Here is a 23,119-nt window from a genome sequence, read left to right as displayed (position 1 = left end):
GATGTCCCAAAGCTCTTCACAACCAATTAAGTACTTTTTGAAGTGTAGCTGTGGCTCTGGGTCTCTCTCTCTCTAGCCTCTGAGTCAGGAGGTCGTGGGTTCGAGCCCCGCTCCAGAGACTTGAGCCCCACAATCCAGGCCGACACTCCCAGTGTGCAGTACCGAGGGAGTGCCGCACTGTCGGAGGTGCCGCCTTTCGGATGAGACGTTAAACCGAGGCCCCGTCTGCCCCTCTCAGGCGGACGTAAAAGATCCCACGGCCGCTATTGGAAGAAGAGCAGGGGGGGAGCTCTCCCCGGTGTCCTGGGGCCAATATTTATCCCTCAACCAACATCACTAAAAAACAGAATATCTGATCATTATCACATTGCTGTTTGTGGGAGCTTGCTGTGCGCAAATTGGCTGCCGCGTTTCCTAAATTACAACAGTGACTACACTTCAAAAGTACTTAATTGGCTGTAAAGCGCTTTGGGACGTCCTGAGGTCGAGAAAGGCGCTATATAAATGCAAGTTCTTTGTGTTCCTGGCTACATTACATAATGAATAGGGCTCATTAAAATCAGTTTTTACCATTTTTTTCCCCCCACTGATTGTCTCCCTTTTTTTTAACAATAAAAATTAAGCGTTAAAAAAAACCCAAGCTTTTAAATTGACAATAAAAATTGACTCTGGGTCAACCATTATGAACCAAAACCTAGATCTTAAGCCAACACCATTTGCGCTTTAGCGTCTCTAGATTTAATAGTGAACCCCTAACCGAGGCAAATCACTAATTGGAGGAGGTGTGAGGTGCCTGCTATGGTAGGTAGACGGGTCGCAATCAGATCAGCCATGATCTTATCAAATGGCAGAGCAGGCTCGAGGGGCCGAATGGCCTACTCCTGCTCTTAATTCGTATGTTCGTATGTCTGCCATGTTCTCTTGTCACCTGTGAAGGTGGGAAATAACCTTACCAGGCCAACGTGTTCTGGCTAAAGTACTGGGTCAGATTTATTTAAAGGCGATAGAATATAGAAACAAAGACACCACTAGATACTAATATAGTACGATAACCAAACTGACGCTACTTATGAACTGGTCTGTCTGTTTGGAAAATGTCCGAAATCCTTGTAGCTTTTCTTAGCAAATTCCTGGAAATGTAGGACTAGGTTTTAAGGTCCTATTTTTGGGCTCACTGTGGGTGTGAAACTAGGAAAAAATTCAGCAGGAAATGTGGAACACTCATTTTCCCTCCCCCAAAAATCAACACCACTATAAAAGTGGTGCTCCAGTTCACTGGAAATGCTGGCGAGTCAGAAGTGCTGAATGGTCACTGCTTTTGGGCTGCTTTTTTTTGCTGTGGGAGTTTACTGTCCTGGAGATTTCTCAACGTTGGGAATTGCTGGATTGTCGCTGAAAGGGTAGATACTTCGATTTTGGCCCCTGTGCAACTCTGGAAGCCGCCTGTCCCACTCCCAACGGTGCCCTTTCCCCACGGCATTGCTCCTCACCTCTGTTCCGAGGAGGAGCAGGGTCCGGAGGACGTATTCAGCGATGCCAGTATGGTAGGGCTCGTATCCGTGCCAGCTGACGCAGGTGCCCACTGCCCCGTGTCTGCAGACCCGGGCGCTCCTATCTGAACCGTCATGGCACCAGCTCGTCAGAAGGCTGCACTTCCCATTGAAGTCCACGACAGAGTCGTACCAGCTGCTGGCCCAAACCTGGTTTGGTTCCAGCTCCACCAGTGGCAGTGAAAATTACAGTGGCATTCGATTCCACCTCCTCAGAAGCGTTTCAGATGGCATCAGGGGAATACATGTCACATTTGCCAATCGGCAGCCCACGTTCGATAAGATAGATGGAGAGAAACGATTTCCTCTGGTGGGGGGAGTCCAGGACAAGGGGGCCTAACCTTAAAATTAGAGCCAGGCCGTCCAGGGGTGATGTCAGGAAGCACTTCTTCACACAAAGGGGAGTGGGAATCTTGAACTCTCTCAACCGAAAACTGGGGGTCAATTGAAAATTTCAAAACTGAGATTGACCGATTTTTGTTGGGTGAGGGTATTAAGGGTTACGGAGCCAAGGGGGGTAAATAGAGTTAAGATGCAGATCAGCCATGATCTGATTGAATGGGGGAGCAGGCTCGAGGGGCTGAATGGCCTCCTCCTGTTCCTATGGTCCTATGACACCTTGGAAGGATATTTATGGAAAACTGTAAAATAACTTATCTGATAGATGCTCACGAATAGAACATAGTGTTCTGCATTCTGCAGTTTGCTTCTGTCAAACGCCAAGAAAAGTTTGTCGGAAATGAGGAATGGCGAAAAGTCCGGTGACCGATTCATTGTTGGGAGGTTTGTCTGCTTACGGGCTGAAGAATGTTTCAGATTCAGCTTTATTAGAGCAGATTTTTCTCTCGCTGCAGTCCAACGCTGCAAGTGGCTCTTGTACCCTGCGATCCAAAAGATATCTGTCATCCACGCCAGTGTCCTCACAGAGATGCATACATGTAGCTCCTTTATGGCGTTTATGCCGCAATTTCCATCCCTTTGTGGCCCTGAGCTGCATGGAGTAAATTCTAGTTCAGAACATCGACCCCACCGTTTAATCCGTACACTGAATTCAAAATAAGAACATAAGAACATAAGAAATAGGAGCAGGAGTAGGCCAATCGGCCCCTCGAGCCTGCTCCGCCATTCAATAAGATCATGGCTGATCTGATCCTAACCTCAAATCTAAACTCATGTCCAATTTCCTGCCCGCTCCCCGTAACCCCTAATTCCCTTTACTTCTAGGAAACTGTCTATTTCTGTTTTAAATTTATTTAATGATGTAGCTTCCACAGCTTCCTGGGGCAGCAAATTCCACAGACCTACTACCCTCTGAGTGAAGAGGTTTCTCCTCATCTCAGTTTTGAAGGAGCAGCCCCTTATTCTAAGATTATGCCCCCTCGTTCTAGTTTCACCCATCCTTGGGAACATCCTTACCGCATCCACCCGATCAAGCCCCTTCACAATCTTATATGTTTCAATAAGATCGCCCCTCATTCTTCTGAACTCCAATGAGTAGAGTCCCAATCTACTCAACCTCTCCTCATATGTCCACCCCCTCATCCCCGGGATTAACCGAGTGAACCTTCTTTGTACTGCCTCGAGAGCAAGTATGTCTTTTCTTAAGTATGGAGACCAAAACTGTACGTTATGTGACCTAATTAATATAGGAAACACAGGAGAAGGAGGAGGCCATTCAGCCCCTCAAGCCTGTTTACATAGGCTTTACTGAGGCAATTTTAGCAGGGGAGGGGGAGCAGTGACAGCTTCCCCACAGGCCAGACCTGTCAGGAGAGGGATTGTGGGCGAGGTAAGTTTTAAAATTTTCTTTGCGGTTTCCTTGTGGAGGAGAAGGAGTCGGAGTGCTCACAATAAGACTTGGGCCTCCCTTGCTCCGGGCCCCCCTCGATCGCGCCCAGAGGTTCCCCCCCCCCCCCCCCCCCACTTCACTTCACCACTTCCCTCGGTCCCCGGCTACGTCCTGTTCCCACCACCGCCCTCCCCTTCCGCCACCCCGGCCAGCCAGGTAGTGTGGATCAGGCTGGGTTCAGGGGGGGTCATCGTGAATGTGCTCATTTCAGGGCTCAAGCCCACCATACCCGCGCCCCCATTAAGATCGGGGCTTCTGTATCTACCCTATTGAATCCCTTTATCATTTTAAACACTCCGATTAGATCACCCTTTAATCTACTAAACTCAGGGGAACACAAGCCTAGTCTATATAGTCCTCATAATTTGACCTGTTTAGCCCCGGTATCATTCTGGGGAATCTGTGCTACACCCCCTCCAAGGCCAATATATCCTTCCTGAGGGGACGGTGCCCAGAACTGAACGCAGTATCTCCAGATTGCATCTGACCAGAGCTCTGTCCAGCTGCAACATAACTTCCACCCCTTTGTATTCCAGCCCTCGAGATAAAGGCCAATATTCCATTCGCCTTCTAATTTATTTTTTGTACCTGTCCGCTAGCTTTTAGTGATTTGTGCACATGGACAATCTCTTTGCTCCTCCACAGCTCCTAGTCCCTAGTCATTAAGAAAATACTCTGATTTGTCTTTCTTGTCTCCGAAGTGGGTGGCCTCACACTTCCCCACTTTGAACCCCATCTGCCACAGTTTTGCCCACACACTTAATCTGCCTATGTCTCTTTGTAACTTCCTCCTCCCATCCACACTACTTACAGTGCCTCCCAACTTAGTGTCATCTGCAAACTTGGATATACAACTCTCTATTCCTTCATCCGACTCGTTGATTTTTATGGCGAAAAGCTGAAGCCTCAGTACAGATCCCTAGGGAACACCATTTATCACATCCCTTCAATCAGAGTACATTCCAATTATCCTTACTCTCTGTCTCCTAACTCCCAACCAATTACCGACCGATGTCACAAGGTTACCTCCATTTCCATGAGCTCTCACTTTTGCTAATAATCTCCAGTGTGGAACCTTATCAGATGCCTTCTGGAAGCCCATATAGACAACATCCATCGACACTCCCCTGTCCACCATGTTAGTGCCCTCAAAAAATTCAACTACATTACTCAGACTCGACCTACCCATCATAAATCCATGCTGACTCTCTCTGATCAACTCATACTTGTCCAAATGCTCAGTCACTCTGTCTCTGATGATAGATTCCAGTAACTTCCCCACACCTGATGTTAAACTGATGGGTCTGTAGTTTCCTGGTTTCTCCCTCCCTCCCTTCTAAAACAATGGAGTGAGACTTGCAATTTTCCAATCCAAGGACACAATTCTTGAATCTAGAGAGCTTTAGAAGATCATGGCTAACCCATCTGCAATTTCCTCACCTGGGGTGGAAACCATAAGGTCTGGAGATTTGTCTATCTTGAGTCCCATTATTTTCTCCATTACCATTTTTTAACTTGGATTAAATCCACCTGGTTTCTCCCCTTGACTTATTTTCAGGTCCCCCTTTGTCCCGCTGGTATTTTGTCCTCTTCCTCCACTGTGAAAACAGACACAAGGGGTCCGATTTTCGGAAGACGGAGCAGGTGCGTTGGGGGAAGGGGGGGCTCCGAAAATTGCTAAAATGCCGAGTGGGTTCGGAGCCCGGCTCCAACCCCGCTGACTTCCAGGTTCCCCAGTGACGTGTCCGGGTGCGCGCGCACGCATCCCGAATGCGGGACTCCCACCGGCAATTAAAGCCGGCGGGATGATAATTTGCATAGTTTCTCCGATAGTTGAGGTACTTGAAATACTTGATTGACAAGACATTTTGGTAGGGGTGTGATTTTGAAGGATCCTCAGCGTGTTTCCCGTGCTGTGGGAAACACTCCCTATTGGAGCAGACGTGTTTCAGCCAGCAGCCAGTGGGAGATGCAAAGGATTATTTGACAGTTGGGGGGGGAAAACCTCCTTTATTGCAGCAGGGCACTCTGTCACTTCAGACAAAGTTTTGGCTGCAAGACCTTTGTGTTTTCACTCAAAATCTTTACTTTCCGCCCAAAACTCTGCTGTGCAAACACATTTACCTACTTTGCGGACCCCCTCAAACTCACACCGTCAGGATGGGGGGTGGCGCTATAGCTGCGTTCACCATTTCGTCCGAGGACGAACAACATCACCAGCCTCGCCAGGCACGGCGTCCACCTCTGCTGCGTGGAGCTCCACAACACAGTGCTGCGCCACAGGCACCTGCACAAGAGCATGGAGGGCAACAACAGAGAGAGCGGCATCGCAGGAGGCACTACCCTCGCAACAGGGTCCACAGACCGAGGCTCAGCTTCCTGGATCTCCCTGAGGAGCAGTGCATTTGAAGGCTCAGAGTCAGTTGCGAGGTAGTCGCAGACATCTGCAGCCTCCTTCATGCCGAGCTGCTCCCGGCTGGGCCGAGCAGCATCTCCTTACCTGTCGCTGTCAAAGTCACCATTGTCCTCAACTTCTTCGTCTCTGGATCATTCCAGGGTGCTACCAGGGACATTGCCGGGGTCTCTCAGTCGTCTGCACACAAGTGCATAATGCAGGTCACCGGCGGCATGTTTCGCAGGGCCTTGCACTACGTCAACTTCCCCATGGACGACCTCAGCCAGATGGAGAGGGCAGTGGGATTCCATGCTATGGCTGGCTTCCCACGGTACAGGGTTTAATCGATTGCACCCATATAGCAATACGTGCACCTCCACACGAGCCAGGACTGTTCATCAACAGGAAGGACTATCACTCCATCAACACTCAGCTCATCTGTGACCACCGCAAGAGATTCCTTCACGTGTGCGCCAAATGTCCTGGCAGCTGCCACGATTCCTTCATCCTCAGGGAGTCCAACATCCCGCCCCTCTTCCACGCACCTAACACCTGTAAGGGCCGGCTCCTCGGGGACAAGGGATACCCCCTGCACACGTGGCTCGTGACACCTCTGAGGAAACCCACCACCGAGCAACAGCGTCGATGTACCAGGTCGACAATTGAGCATGCTATAGGGCTGCTCAAGATGCGCGTCAGGTGCCTTGATCGTTCTGGGGGGAGAGCTTCAATACGCACCAGATAGAGTGGGATGCATTATAATCGTCTGTTGTGCCCTGCACAACATGACACAACAGAGAGGGGTGCCGCTAGAGGAGGTCCTATCCACATCTGCCACCCACGTTGAGGAGGAGAGGAGGAGGTGAAGGGTGAGGAGGAGGCGGAGGAGGAGGAGGAGCAGGAACAACCTATGGGCAGAACAGCGGCTCATCTGGCTGCTCGTGAGGCCAGGGAGTCACTGATACGTGAACGGTTCTCCTGATATCAGACAGTGTGAAGAGTCCGGTCCTCACCAACTGGACAGAGCAGTGGCCACACCAGCACCTCCCCCACACCCCGCCCTGCACAAAACAGTCCTGCATCTACACTTACGCCTACTGTAGAGTGACCCAATGGGTTTCATCATGGAGAACCTCATGAAAGGGCCTTATTACAGAAGCCAGTCAAGAATGGCCAAGACGAGGCAATAGTGGTGACAATAATAATATTTAATGTGAGTTTAACAAAAAGCAAATATAAATAAAAAACATGACCGACCGTCAAACACCCTTGTGCATCCCCTTCGTGCTTACAAAACCTTCGCCTTTCGCTTCCGACTACTCCTACGTGGTGCATCCCCTGTGGCTGCAGCAGAGGTCGTGGCAGGTTGCTCTTGTTCATGCCCTGACCGATTAGATGTTTTGGGCCGACGCCCTCTGGGTTTCGGTGCCCGTGAGGGGCCCCTCCAAACACTGCTCCACCTGCACCTGTGCAGGGGCAGACTCGGCCACCTGGAGAGGAGGCAGCATTGCGGGTACTGGTTGAGAGGGGGGCAACAGGTGAGACGTGGGAGCGCTTTGATTAGCGTTCCCACTTCCATGTCCCCTTTTGCCATCATCCCTCTCCTGGGCCAGGCCCACACCACTCCTACCACCCTGCTGGATGACAGTTTGGAGGACATGCGTGAAGCCTTGTAAGGCCAGTGCTAGTATATCCCCTGTTTAAGGTGGCAGAATGTTGTTCATCCTGAGTCTGAATAGCCGTTGTCGGGGCCTGAATGGACTCATTTGTGAGCTGTGCTTGAAGCTCCATGGAGGCTAGCCTTCCCTCCATCGCAGACATTCCCACACTTACTCGCGACACTATCTCAGACATTTCAGCAGGTATCAGGCATCTCAGAGATTCCCTCAAGTCCCTGTGACACTATCTCAGAGCTGCCCTCACGTCCCTGTGACACTATCTCAGAGATTCCCTCACGTCCTTGTGATACTATCTCAGAGATTCCCTCACGTCCCTGTGACACTATCTCAGAGCTGCCCTCACGTCCCTGTGACACTATCTCAGAGATTCCCGTACCTGTGCCACCATTCCACTAATGCAGGAGTTAGACTCCTCCATCCTCTGCGCGATTGTGGAGAGTGTGCGTGGCACCTGTTCCAGCACCTCGCAAATGTGCTGCTGCCCCTCGATCATTCTCCTTTTAAAGGATGGCCCCCAGGGTTCAGCATCCGTATCCAGCTGAGCAGAGCCTGGAGAGGAGTGCTCCCACCGACGCGGACTCTCCGCAGCTGCCCCTGACACCAGTGTCTGCTCGTGCTCACATGTGTGGTGACTCACCATGTGCGACCCCAACTAACTGTGGACTAGGACCCACCGAGGTGTGAGTATCTGCGCTGGTGGATGGCTCGCTCAGATGTGACGGTGCCCCCTCAGAGACCGGCAGGTCCTCTGAGGAATCTCCCTCCACCGTCACAGCGGTCGCTGAAGGCCCTGTAAGAGAACAGAAAGCAATATTAAGCATGATCACAGATGTGTCATACTGAGGTGCTGAAGATGGCGAGGCATGTTAACATCAATTCATATTGTGAGTGCTGAATGTTAAAGTTGTGTCACCAGAGGTTTATCGGGTGCCAGTCTCGGTGTCCCCGACGGACAGGCACTCGAGGGTGCGGCTCAGCTCCAGCGCCTCCTGCTCCGCGTCTGTGAGGACGAATATCTGTTGCGGCCCCCCTCCGGTCCTCGCTCTCTCCCTTGCATTCTGGGCTCTATTCTCCTATAAGGGGAGAAAGTACAGATGCGTGAGTGAGTGATGGTGACGTGGCCAACCGATGAATGCATTGGTTTGGGAGCGGCTGACCGTGAAAGAGATGCATCAGAGGGTATGAGACAGAGCCATGACATTGTATGAGGATTGGGTTGAGTGGTAGTGGTGGGATGAGTAATGGGGAGGTGAGGAAGTGCAGGTAAGTTGAGGATGAGCTTTGAGTGGGTGTGAGGAGTGATGTGATAGAGTAGTGCTGGCAGTGCAGAATGAGTTGGGGGGTGGGGGCGGTGATGAGGAAGACGGAGTGTAGGAGAATGAGTAAGTGTACTCACTTTGGCTGACCTAGTTAGGTCATTGAAACGCTTCCTGCACTGTATCCAGGTGCGGGAGATGCTGCTGCTGGTGACCTCCTCTGCCACCTCGAGCCAGGCCTTCTTGGTTGGCAGAGGCAGGCCACTTCCTCCCGTCCGCCGGGTAGAAGACATCCCTCCTCCTTCTCCTCACCCCATCCAGTAGCACCTGGAGTGGGGCATCACTAAATCTAGGAGCAGCCTTTCCCCTGGGCTGCTCCAATGTGCTGTGAGGGTGTTTGCTCCAGGAGCAGCCATTGGAGGACTGCCCCTTTAAATAGGGCTCCTCCAGCTGACAGCCTGTGATGCGGGCACGCAGTCCGCCCGCTGCGCAGCTTTCGAACGGCAAACCCGGAAGCCGCGTTAAGTGGCTCCAATTGACCTGCGATCGCATGGGGAACGGACAGATTTTATTGGGCGTACTACCCACACACCCAATCGCGCCCCCGGCTGCCATCCCACCTCCCCGCTAATATCAGAGCCAAAGTCCTCATTTAACAAATCTCCCATTTCCTTATTCTCCATTATGGTCTCGCCTGCATCTATCTTTAACAGGCTCACATTACTTCTTACTGCTCGCTTTGACATCTCTTACAAGTTTTTTCACACTCCCTTTTTGCATCTCTTTTTACTTTCTTTATGTCTCTCTATCGGGCCAGGACCTACTCCGTTAATGGTAGGGCGTTGGGGAGAGTTATAGAACAAAGAGATCTAGGAGTACAGGTTCATAGCTCCTTGAAAGTGGAGTCACAGGTGGATGGGGTGGTGAAGAAGGCATTCGGCATGCTTGGTTTCATTGGTCAGAACATTGAATACAGGAGTTGGGATGTCTTATTGAAGTTGTACAAGACATTAGTGAGGCCACACTTGGAATACTGTGTACAGTTCTGGTCACCCTATTATAGAAAGGATATTATTAAACTAGAAAGAGTGCAGAAAAGATTTACTAGGATGCTACCGGGACTTGATGGTTTGACTAATAGGGAGAGGTTGGATAGACTGAGACTTTTTTCCCTGGAGAGTAGGAGGTTTAGGGGTTATCTTATAGAAGTCTATAAAATAATGAGGGGCATAGATAAGGTAGATAGTCAAAATCTCTTCCCAAAGGTAGGGGAGTCTATAACGAGGGGGCATAGATTTAAGGTGAGAGGGGAGAGATACAAAAGGGTCCAGAGGGGCAATTTTTTCACTCAAAGGGTGGTGAGTGTCTGGAACGAGCTGCCAGAGGCAGTAGTAGAGGCGGGTACAATTTTGTCTTTTAAAAAGCATTTGGACAGTTACATGGGTAAGATGGGTATCGAGGGATATGGGCCAAGTGCAGGCAATTGGGACTAGCTTAGTGGTATAAACTGGGCGACATGGACATGTTGGGCCGAAGGGCCTGTTTCCATGTTGTCAACTTCTATGATTCTATTCTATTGCTTTTTATCGCTCTCCCAGTCTGCTGGATTTCCAACTCTCCTTCCACTTGTGTGAGTTTTTTCCTTTCAGCTTGATACCGATCTCGCCTTGTTTGTTGACTACAGTTGCTTAACTACATTAAGTGGACCTTTTGCCTTTAGGGGTCTGCTCAGGTTTTGTATTGTACCAAAAACATCTTTGAATGCCTCCCACTGTTTGTCTGTCGGTTTACCCATTAACAGGTCAAACCAGTATATTGTGGACAGTCCGTTTCTCCTCCTCCTCAAAGTTTGCCTTACTTACATTTAAAACCTTGGATTGTGACTCTCCCTTCTCCCTCTCGAGCCTAATTTCAAATTCAGTCATATTATGGTCACTATTTATAAGATGTTCCCTTACTGTCAGGTTGTTAACTAATTCTGGTTTGTCACTCATCACTGAACCTGCTATGGCCTGTTCCCTTTTCGATTCTAAAACTTATTGGCCTCGATATTAACCCCCCCACAACGGGCGGGAGAGAGTTGGGTGGGTGGTTTAAGACTTAAATATGGGGAACGTGATGCTAACACGCTGCACACAGCACACACACACAGACAGCGGATATCTGGGTGTCAGAGTTTTTTTTAATTCGTTCATGGGATGTGGGCGTCGCTGGCGAGGCCGGCATTTATTGCCCATCCCAGAGTGTTGCGTCCTGGAGAGACGGAACGCTTTGTTAACATATCGGGCTCCCACAGTGCAATTGTGCACTGTGCGAGTTTCCCAGGGGTTGGGAGAGGGAGCAGGAGCTGCGGCTCCGCGAGGTAAGTGCCTTTCTCAGCTCTCCTTGTAGGTCAGGAGGAGCAGGAGTGCTGCCCCAACGCCTGGCCCCTCAAGGACGCCTCCGGCCTCCCCCAGCACCGATCGCGGCCTCTCTCTCCCCCTCACCGCGATGGCCGACCTTCGCCCCTCCGATTGCCAGGGAGCGTCCGCAAGGGACATTTTGGCCGGCTGCCGGGCGGGAAACCGATTTTAAAAATGGCAATGGCCTTCCTGGATTCTGCGGCTGTTTGCGGCCTCCCCGTAAATATCGGGGCCATTGTTCCAGAAAACTGTCCAAACACATAATGGAATTTCAGTGCCTTTACTATTTGATCTGTTCAGCTTCTCCCAGTCGATGTGAAAATCAAAATCTCCCATCGTAAACCCTTTGTTTCTGCTGTAAGGGAGGATTGGGTACTTAATATTCCTGACTATAAGGCATTCAGGAAAGATAGGGAAGGAAAGAAAGGAGGGGGGTGGCAGTATTGATAGTACAGCACTGGAAAGGGATGATGTAGTTGAGGGGTCAAAGCCAGAATCTAAAGCAAGGATGCTGGAAATCTGAAATAAAAACAGAAAATGCTGGAAATACTCAGCAGGTCAGGCAGCGTCTGTGGAGAAAGAAACAGAGTTAACGTTTCAGATCGATGACCTCTCGTCAGAACCGGAAAGAGTTAAAGGTTTAACAGATTTTTAAGCAAGTACAGAGCCAGGGAAAGGGGGAGGAAGGGAAGGAAAGAACATAAGGGGAGGTCTGCGATAGGGTGGAGGGCAGGAGTGATTAAATGACAAAAGGGGATGATGGCGCATTAGGGTTAGGGTTAGAGGCAAGGAGGGTGGTAACGAGACAAGTAAAGAAACAAAAGATGGGTCTAGAGGAACTGTAAATGGCAACAGCAGAACCATTACCAGCACCTGCTGTCCGAAAGAACGGGAGCAGTGATTATGATCTGAAGTTATTGAAATCAGTGTTGAGTCCGGAAGGTTGTAAAATGCCTAATCGAGAGATGAGATGCAGTTCGTGGAGCTTCATTGGAACAGTGCAGGAGGCCGAGGTCAGAGTGGGAGTTGGACAGAGAATTAAAATGGCAAGTGACCGGAAGGTCAGGGCCACGCCTGTGGTCTGAGCGGAGATGTTCAGCAAAGCGATCACCCAATCTGCGTTTGGTCTCCCCAACGTAGAGGAGACCGCATCGTGTGCAGCGAATACAGTATAACTAAATCGAAAGAAGTACAAGTAAATCGCTGTTTCACCGGGAAGGAATGTTTGGGGTCTTGGACGGTGGGAAGGGAGGAGGTGAAAGGGCAGGTGTTGCATCTCCTGCACTCGCACGGAAAGGTGCTGTGGGAAGGGGAGCCAGTGTTGGTGGGGGGTGGGGGGATGTGTTTGGTGGTGGCATTGCACTGGAGGTGGCGGAAATGGCGGAGGATGATACGTTGAATGTGGAGGCTGGTGGGCTGGAAGGTGAGGACAAGGGGGACCCTATCGTGGTTCTAGGAGGGAAGAGAAGGGGTGAGGGCAGACGTGCGGGAAATGGGACGGACACGGTCGAGGGCCCTGTCAACTTCAGTGGAGGGGAATCCTCGGTTGAGGAAAAGGGAAGATATATCGGAAGCATAGGTGTGGAAGGTGGCATCGTCAGAACAGATGCGATGGAAACGGAGAAACCGGGAGAAGGGAATAGAGTCCTTGCAGGAAACGGAGTGGGAGGAAGTGTAATCAAGGTAGGTGTGGGAGTCGGTGGGCTTCTAGTAGATATTGGTTGACAGCCTATCCCCAGAAATGGAGATAGAGAAGCCAAGGAAGGGAAGAGTCGGAGGTGAACCATGTGAAGCCGAGGGAAGCGTGGAAACTGGAAGCAAATTTGATGACATTTTCCCCTTCGGGGCGAAAGCAGGAAACGGCACTGATACAGTCATCAATGTACTGGAAAAAGAGGTGAGGGAGGGGACCTGAGTAGGACTGGAACAAAGAATGTTCCACATATCCCATAAAAAGGCAGGCATAGCTGGGACCCATACGGGTTGGAGGAAGTGAGGGGAGCCAAAGGAGAAGTTGTTCAACGTAAGAACAAGTCCAGCCAGGCGGAGGAGGGTGGTGGTGGATGGGGATTGGTTGGGCCTCCGTTCAAGGAAGAAGTGGAGGGCCCGCAAGCCATCCTAGTGGGGGATGGAGGTGTAGAGGGACTTAACTAAAAATATAGAATCTATTTGGTTAGAATTAAGGAACAGTAGAGGAGCTATCACGCGTATACTAGAGGCCACCAAATAGTGAGAAGGGGATAGAGGAGCAAATTTGCAGACAAATTACAGAAAGATGCAAGAACGATAGAGTAGTGATAACGGGGGACTTCAATTATCCCAATATAGACTGGGATAGTAACGGTGTAAAGGGCAAAGAGGGGGAGGAATTCCTGAAATGTGTACAAGAGAACTTTCTTGAACAGTGTGTTTCCAGCTCAATGAAGAAGGAAGCAGCGCTGGATCCAGTTCTGGGGAATGTAGTGGGGCAGGTGGAGCATGTTTCAGCTGGGGAGCATTTGGGGAACAGTGATCATAATATCATTAGGTTTAGAATAGTTATGGAAAAGGACAAGGAACAATCAAACATAAAAATACTTAACTGGAGGAGGGCTAATTTCAGTGAGCTAAAAAGGGATCTTGCCCTGGTGGATTGGTATCAAAAATTGGTGGGCAAAACAGTAATTGAACAATGGGAGGCCTTCTTGTCGAGGCAGAGGGTATTGCTGAGGTACGAAATGAATAAATCAAAAGCAAAATACTGTGGATGCTCGAAATCGGAAATAAAAACAGAAATGCTGGAGAAGCTCAGCAACTGAGGCAGCATCTGTGGAGAAAGAAACAGAGTTCACGTTTCAGGTCGATGACCTTTCCGCAGACCTTTCAGATTTGTTAAAGGAAAATCACGTTTGACTAACTTGATTGAGTTCTTTGATGAAGTAACAGAGAGGGTTGATGAGGGTCGTGTAGTTGATGTTGTGTATATGGACTTTCAGAAGCCATTTGACAAAGTACCACATAATAGACTTGTTAGCAAAATTAAAGCCCATGGGATTAAAGGGACAGTGGCAGCATGGATATGAAATTGGCTAGGGAACAGAAAGCAGAGAGTAGTGGAGAACGTTTGTTTTTCAGACTGGAAGAAAGTATACAGTGGTGTTCCTCAGGGGTCAGTATTAGGACCACTGCTCTTTTTGATCTATATTAATGACCTGGACTTGGGTATAGAGGGTATAAATTCAAAGTTTGCACACGACACAACACTCGGAAATGTAGTGAACAATGTGGAGGATAGTAACAGACTTCAGGAGGACACAGACAGACTGGTGAAATGGGCAGACACATGGCAGGTGAAATTTAACACAGAGAAATGTGAAGTGATGCATTTTGGTAGGAAGAATGAGGAGAGGCAATATAAACTAAATGGTACAATTTTAAAGATGGTACAGTAACAGAGAGACCTGGGGATGTTCATACACAAAACTTTGAAGGCAGTACAAGTTGAGAAGGCTGTTAAAAAAGCATTTGGGATCCTGGGTTTTATTAATAGAGGCATGGAGTACAAAAGCAAGGAAGTTATGTTAAACCTTTATAAAACACTGGTTAGGCCTCAGCTGGAGTATTGTGTTCAATTCTGGGCACCACACTTTAGGAAGGATGTCAAGGCATTGGAGAGGGTGCAGAGAAGATTTACTATAAGGGTACCAGAGATGAGGGACTTCAGTTATGTGGAAAGAATGAGAAGCTGGGATTGTTCTCAGAGCAGAGAAGGTTAAGGGGAGATTTAATAGAGGTGTTCAAAATCATGAGGGGTTTTGACAGAGTAAATAAGGAGAAATTGTTTCCACTGGCAGGAGGGTCGGTAACCAGAGGATACAGATTTACTACGTTAAAGGCACTCACTAGAATTTATTCTGTGCAGCTCGAGGCCACAAAGGAGAGAAATTGAGTTAGAAACATATGAATCCCAGTTCTCATTCTACCTAAATAAATATACGTACTTAACTTTATTGTGTATCGGTTTGGGGCATTCAGTTAAGGTCACCTGGTGACACAAGGTTTGAATTGAATTTGAATTTACATAAAGATTAGATTAGATTGTGTCATTGAGCAAACTATGTTAAAGGCGCTATATAAATGCAAGTTTCTGTTGTAGTTTAGAACATCAGCACCTCTGAGGCCAAGATTAATTGCTGGCCAGGAGGTTTCATAATGAATAGATAATGATGTTTTGTGTATCTACAATATATTACAATTCTTGTATAAATTGCATGTTCCGTTAATTGCAAATATTTCCTATTGGAATTCCAGTGTAGACATGTCCAGCCTTACCTGTTACAGTTAATTGTTAAGTTTCAGTAACACTGTTAGGTCACACTTCAATCTGGTTTCTAATATTTGTCTGATCACTGACCTGTAACAGTACACTGTTACACCACCAGTATTATCTTTTCCCCACAAATCAGTCCAAATGTTTTCTGAAATTTATTTTTCAGTAACTGAAATTTCTAATGTCCAAAATAAGGTATTAATCAAAATCAAAATTTTCTATATTTCATAATAACATGATTAAATGTGTCCATGAAATTGGTTTCTGTGGTAAATTGGTTTTTACTTGAAGCTCTTAGCCTGTATTTGGACATGATATTTTTGTCCGGACCTCCGCCTGTTAGCTGGATGCAGACTATGCAGTCAGATCATGTACATGTAATCAGTACCAATTAGTCAGCTGAACTGCTGGAATATTTTTCTTTGGCTTTGAGAAGTTTCTGCTCAATTGCTTTTCAAAATTATTTGATGAAAAACCAGAGGACTTATAATGTACATGCCTCCTACGTTACTGCAATCCTTAGCCCTCTCGGCTAACCTTGCAAGTGGACAGAATCTAATCCCTTTATCATTTTGAAAATCGCAGTCATTGCCTCTAAGCCTGCCTCCCTATCAAGAAAATAGTCTCATCTTCTGGAGCCAATCCTTATATCTAAGTCTAGGGATTACCGTGGCTGCCTTCCACTGTATCTTCTCTCGGGTCTCTATACTCATGTATGGGGACCAAAACTGGGCACTATATTACAAGTACTGTCCTGCCAAAAGCTTGTATAAACTACAGTTCTTAGTTCTTCGTTTTATATTATATTGTCCCGGTAATACAACAACTTGCATTTATATAGCGCCATTAACGTAGTAAAACGTCCTTTGGCGCTTTACAGGAGCGATTTTCAAACAAAATTTGACACCGAGCCACATAAGGAGATATTAAGACAGGTGACCAGGTAGGTTTTAAGGAGCGACTTAAAGGAGGAGAGAGAGGCAGAGAGGTTTAGGGAGGGAATCCCAGAGCTTTGGGCCCAGGCAGCTGAAGGTACGGCCGCCAATGGTGGAGCGATTAAAATCGGGGATGCGCAAGAGGCCAGAATTGGAGGAACGCAGAGATCTCGGAGGGTTGGAGGGCGTTACAGAGAGAGGGAGGGGCGAGGGCCATGGAGGGATTTGAAAATATGGACGAGAATTTTAAAATCGAGGCGTTGCCGGACCGGGAGCCAATGTAGATCACACAATACAACCTAAAACCCTATCTGTTTTCCCATTTGCCTTGTGCACCTTTTATGATTCATCAGCCAGGTCCCTCTCTTGATCTGCGGCCTTTAGCGGGCACTCCCGAATGGTGTAGACATGGCTGGACTCTCCCGACCCCACTGTGCTTATCCACAATTGAGGCCAGTTGCCATACATGGGCCCAGTCCCCTAACTTATTTGCAGTCTATTGGTCAAAATTGCCAACCATTGTGTACAATTGTGTCACCTGCAAACTTGTGAATAGTTTCAAGGAATGTCCTCGCCCAGTTCGTCAATGAAGATGATGAAGGACAGTGGTCACAATACCGAGACCTGCGAGACTCCCCATGTCACCTGGCCCCATACTTCTCTTGATAGTGGCCCATGGGATGGCAGCCCCTTACCCAACCAGCCTAACACCTGACTGCCAATCCCAAATGATATAATGGTTTCCAATAGATGTCCATTTGACACTTTACTGAAGGCTTTGTGGAGCTAATATTACTGGGCTATTGTTATCCACTACTTTGGTCATTCAAATAGGTTAGTGAGGACGGCCTCTGTCTCCTAACTCCACGCTGGGATTCCCTAACAACAGCCCCACTCTCCAGATGATCCCTTCCCTTTTAATGCCTGCCAGCATCTTCCCTACAATTGATGTCAAACTGATGTGGAATTCTTTGCTCCAAACTGTTGTTGATGCTGAGTCATTTATTTTAGAAAAGGAATTAAATAGTTGTTAGAAATGGAGGAATATTAAAGGAAATAGGGAGCAATCAGGAGAGTGGGATTAGTCTAGGTGGGATATTAATGGGTATGGGAGTGAGCAGGAGAGTGGGATTAGACTGGGTGGGATATTAATGGGTATGGGGAGTGAGCAGGAGAGTGGGATTAGACTGGGTGGGATATTACTGGGTATGGGGAGTGAGCAGGAGAGTGGGATTAGACCGGGTGGGATATTAATGGGTATGGGGAGTGAGCAGGAGAGTGGGATTAGACTGGGTGGGATATTACTGGGTATGGGGAGTGAGGGGGAGAGTGGGATTAGACTGGGTGGGATATCAAAGGGTCCGGGGAGTGAGGGGGAGAGTGGGATTAGACCGGGTGGGATATTACTGGGTATGGGGAGTGAGCAGGAGAGTGGGATTAGACTGGGTGGGATATTACTGGGTATGGGGAGTGAGGGGGAGAGTGGGATTAGACTGGGTGGGATACTAATGGGTATGGGGAGTGAGCAGGAGAGTGGGATTAGACTGGGATATTAATGTGTTATGGGGAGTGAGCAGGAGAGTGGGATTATACTGGGTGGGATATTAATGTGTTATGGGGAGTGAGCAGGAGAGTGGGATTATACTGGGTGGGATATTAATGTGTTATGGGGAGTGAGCAGGAGAGTGGGATTATACTGGGTGGGATATTAATGTGTTATGGGGAGTGAGCAGGAGAGTGGGATTATACTGGGTGGGATATTAATGGGTATGGGGAGTGAGCAGGAGAGTGGGATTATACTGGGTGGGATATTAATGTGTTATGGGGAGTGAGCAGGAGAGTGGGATTATACTGGGTGGGATATTACTGGGTATGGGGAGTGAGCAGAAGAGTGGGATTAGACTGGGTGGGATATTACTGGGTATGGGGAGTGAGCAGGAGAGTGGGATTATACTGGGTGGGATATTAATGTGTTATGGGGAGTGAGCAGGAGAGTGGGATTATACTGGGTGGGATATTAATGTGTTATGGGGAGTGAGCAGGAGAGTGGGATTATACTGGGTGGGATATTAATGGGTATGGGGAGTGAGCAGGAGAGTGGGATTATACTGGGTGGGATATTAATGTGTTATGGGGAGTGAGCAGGAGAGTGGGATTATACTGGGTGGGATATTACTGGGTATGGGGAGTGAGCAGAAGAGTGGGATTAGACTGGGTGGGATATTACTGGGTATGGGGAGTGAGCAGGAGAGTGGGATTAGACTGGGTGGGATATTACTGGGTATGGGGAGTGAGCAGGAGAGTGGGATTAGACTGGGTGGGATATTACTGGGTATGGGGAGTGAGCAGGAGAGTGGGATTAGACTGGGTGGGATATTACTGGGTATAGGGAGTGAGCAGCAAGGTGGGATTAGACTGGGCGGTTTACACAGGAACAGGAGTAGACCATTCAACTCCTTGAAATAAAAAACGAAAATGCTGGAAATACTCATCAAGTCAGGCAGCATCTGTGGAGAAAGAAACAGAGTTAACGTTTCAGGTCGATGACCTTTCTTCAGAACTGGAAGAAGCGAAAGATTTAACCGTTTTTAAGAAAGTACAGAGCCAGGCAAAGGGTGGGGTGGGGTGGGGATGACGGTGGGGGTTGGATGGGGAGGGGAGGAAAAAGCAAAAGGGAAGGTCTGTGATCGGGTGGAGGGCAGGAGTGATTAAATGACAAAACGGATGATGGTGCGAGGCTAGGAGGGTGGTGATGGGGCAGGTGAAGTTCCAGATTCCCACTCCCCTTTGTGTGAAGAAACGCTTCCTGACATCACCCCTGAACGGCCTGGCTCTAATTTTAAGGTTACGCCCCCTTGTTCTGGACTCCCCCCACCAGAGGAAATAGTTTCTCTCTATCGACCCTATCAAATCCTTTAATCATCTTAAACCCCTCGATTAGATCACCCCTTAATCTTCTACACTCGAGGGAATACAAGCCTCGTCTCTGCAACCTGTCCTCATAATTTAACCCTTTTAGCCCCGGTATCATTCTGGTGAATCTGCACTGCACCCCCTCCATGGCCGATATATCCTTCCTGAGGGGACGGTGCCCAGAACTGGACGCAGTGTCTCCAGATGGGGTCTGACCAGAGCTCTGTCCAGCTGTAATATAACTTCCACCTCTTTGTATTCCAGCCCTCGAGATAAAGCCCAACGTTCCATTCGCTTTTTCAATTATTTTTTGTACCTTTCCACTAGCTTTTAGTAATTCCTCGCATAGAATGAATCATGGAATGGTTACAGTACAGAAGGAGGCCATTCGGCCCATCGAGCCCCTGCTGGTTCTTTGTAAGAGCAATCCAGTTAGTCCCATTCCCCCGCTCTTTCCCCATAGCCCTGCAAATCTTTTCCCTTCAAGTATTTATCCAATTCCTTTATGAAAGCTACAATTGAATCTGCTTCCACCGCCCTTTATTCGCTGCGTAAAAAAGATTTTCCTCATGTCGTTTTTGGTTCTTTTGCCAATCACCTTAAATCTGTGTCCTTGGGTTCTCGACCCTTCCGCCAATGGGAACAGTTTGTCTATATTTACTTTATCGAAACCCTTCATGATTTTGAACAGCTCTATCAAATCTCCTCACAACCTTCTCTGCTCTAAGGAGAACAACCCCAGCTCCTCCAGTCTCTCCACATAACTGAAGTCCCTCATCCCGGGGACCATTCGAGTAAATCTCCTCTGCACCCTCTCTAAGGCCTTGACATCCTTCCTAAAGTGTGGTGCCCAGAATTGGACACAATACTCCAACAGTGGCTGAACCAGTGTTTTATAAAGGTTCAACATAACTTCCATACTTTTGTACTCTATGCCCCTATTTATAAAGCCCAGGATCCCATATGCTTTTCTAACCGCTTTCTCAACCTGTCTTGCCACCTTCAATCATTTGTGCACATCGACCCCCAGATGGACCCCTAAATCTCTCTGCTCCTCCGCAGTTCCCAGCTTCTCACCATTTAGAGAATACTCTGATCTGTCTTTCTCAGCTGCAAGGTGGATGGCCTTCCACTTTCCCACATGAAAGGAACGGTCCCTTCGGAATGCTGAAAGCGGGGGGGGGGGGGAGAAGGGAAAGATGTGTTTGGTGGTGGCATCACGCTGGAGGTGGCGGAAATAATGGCGGAGGATGATACGTTGAATGTGGAGGCTGGTGGGGTGGAAGATGAGGAAAATGGGTTCTGGGAGGGAGGGGAAGGGGTGAGGGCAGAAGTGCGGGAAATGGGACGGACACGATCGGGGGCCACAGTCTTGCCCACTCACTGAATCTATCAATGCCCCTTTGCAACTTTCTGCTCCCATCTACACTATTTACTGTGCCACCAAACTCAGTGTCGTCAGCAAACTTAGATATACGGCCCTCTATTCTTTCATCTAAATCATTTATAAATAAAGTGAAAAGTTGCAGTCCCAGTACAGATCCCTGGGGGACACCACTAGTCACATCCTGCCAATCGGAGTACACACCCATTAGCCGGACTCTCTGTCTCTTACCTCCTAACCAATTCCCTATCAACAGGTTGCCTCCAATTCCATGTGCTTCAATTTTTGCGAACAGTCTCTTGTGTGGAACCTTGTCGAATGCCTTCTGGAAGTCCATAGACACTCCCTTATCTACTACGTTAGTTACCTCCTCAAAAAATTCAACGAGGTCCATTAGACATGACTTACCCTTTACAAATCCATGCAGGCTCTCTCTGATCAGCTCATGGTGAAGGCTAGCGCTGACTTGATGGGGCAGATGACCTATTGAAACATTTTCAGGTCATCTGTATATATCTGCGCTCTGCAGTTTATTAATCTATCTGTGTGAGGTGGTTATGTTTGTGTTTTTTGAAAGAGATTATTTTTTAAACCAGAACTTGATTCCAAAGTTAAAAGGGTAAAAGATGAAATTTAGCAATGGCAAAGCAGTCTGCGAAGAAGTCATATTACACTGCTGCAAAGGCAGTGGAAATATAAAGGAAGAGGGGATAAATCAATCTTGTGTTCAGACTCATATATGTAGAGCAAGAAGACCAAGGTGGATTAGAGATCCGAAGGGAAATTGAAAGGTCTGGAAAAGTAGGATTGTAACCCACCAAGAGCTGAGAGTGATTTAAGAAAGAAAAGGAACAACTTGAATTTCTGTAGAGCCTTTCACAACCTCAGGACGTCCCAAAGTGGTTTACAGCCAATGAAGTACTTTTGAGTGCAGTCACTTGTTTTTTTTTTATTCGTTCATGGGATGTGGGCGTCTCTGGCGAGGCCGGCATTTATTGCCCATCCCTAATTGCCCTTGAGAAGGTGGTGGTGAGCCGCCTTCTTGAACCGCTGCAGTCCGTGTGGTGAAGGTTCTCCCACAGTGCTGTTAGGAAGGGAGTTCCAGGATTTTGACCCAGCGACGATGAAGAAACGGCGACATATTTCCAAGTCGGGATGGTGTGTGACTTGGAGGGGAACGTGCAGGTGGTGTTGTTCCCATGTGCCTGCTGCCCTTGTCCTTCTAGGTGGTAGAGGTCGCGGGTTTGGGAGGTGCTGTCGAAGAAGCCTTGGCGAGTTGCTGCAGTGCATCCTGTGGATGGTACACACTGCAGCCACTGTGCGCCGGTGGTGAAGGGAGTGAATGTTTCGGGTTGTGGATGGGGTGCCAATCAAGCGGTTTGCTTTGTCTTGGATGGTGTCGAGCTTCTTGAGTGTTGTTGGAGCTGCACTCATCCAGGCAAGTGGAGAGTATTCCATCACACTCCTGACTTGTGCCTTGTAGATGGTGGAAAGGCTTTGGGGAGTCAGGAGGTGAGTCACTCGCCGCAGAATACCCAGCCTCTGACCTGCTCTCGTAGCCACAGTATTCATATGGCTGGTCCAGTTAGGTTTCTGGTCAATGGTGACCCCCAGGATGTTGATGGTGGGGGATTCGGCGATGGTAATGCCGTTGAATGTCAAGGAGAGGTGGTTAGACCCTCTCTTGTTGGAGATGGTCATTGCCTGGCACTTGTCTGGCACGAATGTTACTTGCCACTTATGAGCCCAAGCCTGGATGTTGTCCAGGTGTTGCTGCATGCGGGCTCGGACTGCTTCATTATCTGAGGGGTTGCGAATGGAACTGAACACTGTGCAATCATCAGCGAACATCCCCATTTCTGACCTTATGATGGAGGGAAGGTCATTGATGAAGCAGCTGTAGATGGTTGGGCCTAGGACATTGCCTTGAGGAACTCCTGCAGCAATGTCCTGGGGCTGAGATGATTGGCCTCCAACAACCACTACCATCTTCCTTTGCGCTTGGTATGACTCCAGCCATTGGAGAGTTTTCCCCCTGATTCCCATTGACTTCAATTTTACTCGGGCTCCTTGGTGCCACACTCGGTCAAATGCTGCCTTGATGTCAAGGGCAGTCACTCTCATCTCACCTCTGGAATTCAGCTCTTTTGTCCATGTTTGGACCAAGGCTGTAATGAGGTCTGGAGCCGAGTGGTCCTGGCGGAACCCAAATTGAGCATCGGTGAGCAGGTTATTGTTGAGTAAGTGCCGCTCAATAGCACTGTCGACGACACCTTCCATCACTTTGCTGATGATGGAGAATAGACTGATGGGGCGGTAATTGGCCGGAATGGATTTGTCCTGCTTTTTGCTTTTGTGGACAGGACATACCTGGGCAATTTTCCACATTGTCGGATAGATGCCAGTGTTGTAGCTGTACTGGAACAGCTTGGCTAGAGGCGCGGCTA

The 23,119-nt window shown here is 48.5% G+C and overlaps 1 protein-coding gene across 3 annotated transcripts in view; it reads left to right on the top strand.

Moving 5' to 3' along the window:
• LOC137306496 (pyruvate carboxylase, mitochondrial-like) overlaps nt 1-23,119 on the top strand; it is a 1,155,436-nt gene that overhangs the window by 65,307 nt on the left and 1,067,010 nt on the right. The window lies entirely within an intron of this gene.

Source organism: Heptranchias perlo, chromosome 43 (assembly GCF_035084215.1).
Source record: "Heptranchias perlo isolate sHepPer1 chromosome 43, sHepPer1.hap1, whole genome shotgun sequence".
Lineage (NCBI taxonomy): Eukaryota > Metazoa > Chordata > Chondrichthyes > Hexanchiformes > Hexanchidae > Heptranchias > Heptranchias perlo.
This window is presented reverse-complemented; position numbering and strand designations above follow the sequence as displayed.